Below are 4,141 nucleotides of genomic sequence, written 5' to 3' on the forward strand. Positions count from 1 at the left end.
GCCACCATATGTAGGCGCTAATGTTAGCTTTCATGCTAGTTTGCCACAGGAAAATGTGGGTATTTGGGTACCTGAGAAAATCTTTGCAAAATTGTATTGCTTTTATTTATGTGTGTGTGTGTGTGTGTGTGTGTGTGTGTGTGTGTGTGTGAGAGAGAGAGAGAGAGAGAGAGAGAGAGAGAGAGAGAGATTGTGTCTGTGTGGTCTGTGTGTGTTCTAGGCTCAGCGATATGAACAAGCCATTTTCCTGAGTATGGCTAGAGGTCCAAGAGGTATACAGAGGTGAGCTGTGCTCCCTACAGAGAGAAGCTTGGGAAACCCAGGACATGGAGTTGATTCCTAAAAGAGGATCTTCCTGCAGAAAAACAACCCAAACGATGGAAGGAGAACACTTGAAGCCGGCAGAGAAAGCAAGTGCATATTTGTCGCATATTCATCAGAGCTTGCAGGCAGAGCTGACCCCCAAGAGACAACAATAATCTTTGATTATTGTTATCATTGGCCTAGATAATCTATGAGCACCTTAAACCATGGTGACCTTCTAGCAATGAAAGGTTGGGAGCTGGAGCAGGGCTCTCAATGAAGAACAGGACTCTTTGTTTTATTTGTTTATTTATTTTTGCATGAGAGGAAGGCGAGAAAGAGTTCAGCTGCTGGCACAGAGAGTGATCACATAATTCTACCCTCTATTTGAAGCTACAGATAAAGAGACACCTCGCAGAATTATATAAAACCCTCTGCTCTGATGATCAGGTATCAGGTCCAAATTAACTTGTGGTATGGGAACCTCATACACAAAACATAGGAAATCAACATGAAAATAAGCAAAGGAAATTATAAGAGAACAGGATAGCTTATATGGATACTTTTGCAATGTAAGACATGAAGGATTTGCAAAACCACGTTTCCACTGTACTCCCAACTCCAATGACAAGGCTATTTTTTTTTTAAATGAAAGTGATCTATATCAGCCCACTAGGTACCACTATAAGAAAGCCTGTGATGAAACAAAAACAAGATAATCAGCTTCTCAAGAACTATAAATATTCTTATTGAAACTATGAAATAAATGTGTTCAAATTATCAAAGATAAGGAGACCATCAAAGCCCTAGAAAATCATTAAGACATTAGGGTTTGTCTGTTTGTTTTTGTTTTGTTCTCTTTTTTTTTGTTGCTATTGGTTTTTTGTTGTTGTTGTTCTTTTTTGTTGATGTTGTTTGTTTGTTTGTTTTTTTCAAGACAGGGCTTCGCTGTAACTTTGGAACTGTCCTGGAACTAGCTCTTGTAGACCAGCTTGGCCTTGAAATCACAGAGATCCACCTGCCTCTGCCTTCCTAGTGTTGGGATTAAAGGCGTGCACCACCTCGGATGTCCAAGACCTTAGTTTTAAAAGATTGTGAGGATGTGTAAGAGGATCCAGGATAACACTGACAACAGAATATGTTAATCATACACTTAAGACTTCCATCTGTAGGTTGAACAAAACGCATCAGATATGTTTACAAAAAAAGTTGGGGTCAGCCAGCAGGATTTGAAGAAACCACCCACAGTGCACTGCACCCCTAAAGCAGTCAGAAGAACAAGAGGAAGAGGTTGACAAGCTCAACTCTACATCCCATTGGTGCTCTCTAGGGGGTTCCGGGGAAGGGCAGTTTTCAACAGATAAAACCATGAGTGCTCAAGAGTGAATAAACACATTCAGTGTGTGAAGATTGTACGATCAGATCATTTCTACCCGGGTACCATTTTTTAAAAACTTGGTTGGTTAAAGAAAAAAAGACTGTAAGGAAAAAATCATTTTCTGCAGTTGACAGAGTCTCTAGGATAAACACCAAGTTTATTTCTATAGCAATTATAATCTTTCTTTAAAACATCATGACCCTGAGGGTTGGGACCCCGAGGGAACTACAGTCAATCTATAGGAACCAAAATCATATTCAATTTGTTTTTAAAGTGCTGCTCAGGGTAGTGTCCTATAAAATGCAAACTTATATATAGCATCAGCAATGTTGCTTCAACAAAGGTTTAACAACTAGCGGTTATTAGCATGCTCGCTGTTCTGCTAAGTATGCTATAAGCCTGTCCCCATTTAATCTTTATAATAATCTTTGAAGATGGGTTACGTATTTAAATATGTATGTTAAATATTAATGATTAAATGAAGACTGAAAATGGAAATATTTTGCCCAGTGTCAAAGAGAATATTGGAATGGGACTAGAAATGATGATTTAATATACAGAATTCTAAAGAAAATAGATTAAGATACTATGTAATGCAAGCATGCAGAACACATTGTGAATAGGTACATTTCATGAACACACACGCACTACCTTTGAACACTGCCACTCTGAATCAAGAAGGGTATCTAGTCTTGTTGATAGCCAGTGACATGGGTTTTTTGGTCAGAGTGGACTCCTAGGAGCCAAAGACAGAACCCTTCAAAGTAGAGAACAAAGGAGTTCCTTGGTTAGGACAGTTGCATGGCTGGTGCAAACATATTAGCAATCTGATTTTGGAGGGTCATAAATATTGCTTGGCAATGAAAGGGAAAGACAGCTTTTTTATTTTGAGCACGGAATGCATCGCATTCATTTTTTTTAAAAAAAAATGTCAGGCATATGTATGTAAGATGTGCCTGTTTTTCTAGCAATATGTTTTTCGCATACAATATGGAATTAAAAATAAATTGCTAATGGAGCCGCAAGTGAATGAATCAGAAACAGTCAAGAAAATTAATGACGCCAAAGCTTAACAAATCTTCACTTCCTCCTCAGTAGGGTCCAGCAGTTTAATACAAGCCAGAGTGGTCTTCTCAGTGCAGGCGACAGTGGGCACTTTTTTTTTTTCAATATTCTCTCTCCAAACATACAATAAGGACCATTTTTGAAGTTAGTGCTTTTAGCAAGCCTCCTATTTTTCACTGCAGAGAAACCCAATTTATTCTTTGTTCAAAGTAAAAGTGGAATCGCAGCCATCTCGGGGAGAACTGATGAAAACATTGGCAAAACTTTCAGATAAAAGAGATCAAATTGTTTCCCAAGAACAAATAAATAAATAAATATATTCCATTTTATTTTCTCTCACAGATGCTTGGGGAAAACTGAGAGGGGGCTGGGTGAAGGGAGGCCTCTGACATTTTTTTTTTTCCCTGAGAGCAGATAAACCTTTTTAAAAAGCAATTCAGCATTTTAATCATTGTACTGGCTTGTCTGAAGGAAAGTATTTAGCTTTCAGTTTGATTTTCATTTCTCCCATCATTCCATAATGCTGGTTCCTGTGCTGACAGAAACATATTTCTGGCCGTTAAAAAAAAAAAAAAAAAAAAGCCCTCAGGCATTCAGGCCACCTTCTGGTTTGCCCTTTGGGGGTGACATAATCAGTGTTTTCAGAGTTCTTTCTTTTTGTGTGAGGCACCCACATGCTTGGGTGAGGATTATATTTTAAACTCCACTGAAAGTAATTGAATTAGTTGGCCCTTACATTTCTGGTCAATACCCCTGTCTGTGGATTCGGGCTTCCCACTGGAGACTCGGCTTCCCTAACGTGCCTTTGAGATGTGTACTCAGATGGACAGGCAGGAAATTACCAGTTTGGAGGGAAGCGGAAGCAGACAAAAATTTAAATGCCACTCGTAAGATTTCTCTTCAACTTAAATTTTTAAAGAAATGTCAAGGGCTCCGTACCCACTCCCAGTTATCATATTTCAATATTTCTCCATTCACCGTGACCTCTGTTTCCTTTCCGAGAAAGGTTTCAGTGTACAGTGCTTAGAATTTTTATTTTCCATTACCAGCATATGATAATAGCCAGACACTGCAGGCTGAGGTTTCCTTTGGTGCTCAGTGTGTTTCTCTTGCCCTTTCGTGAAGCCGCCCAAGGGGGAGGAGGCAGGAATAAGGCAGAACTCAGCTCTACACGTTGAGACAACCAGCCCAGGACCCCCTAAAAGTCACAGGATTTGATCACTTCACATGCTAAGCCATGGTACCTGTTAAGCAGCTCTCAATCAGACATTATAGTCAACCTCTAGACTGTTCTCCGGCCAGTGGAGACTGGGTCCCTAAGGCTCCCCTTTCGAGCTCTCTGTGTGATTCTGTCCTGAAGGATTCTGGGAGCTTGTTCTTTTCCGTGATTCACCT

The sequence above is a fragment of the Microtus oregoni genome, unplaced genomic scaffold (assembly GCF_018167655.1).
Source record: "Microtus oregoni isolate MIOR12 unplaced genomic scaffold, Mior012 000013F_ref0000133, whole genome shotgun sequence".
Lineage (NCBI taxonomy): Eukaryota > Metazoa > Chordata > Mammalia > Rodentia > Cricetidae > Microtus > Microtus oregoni.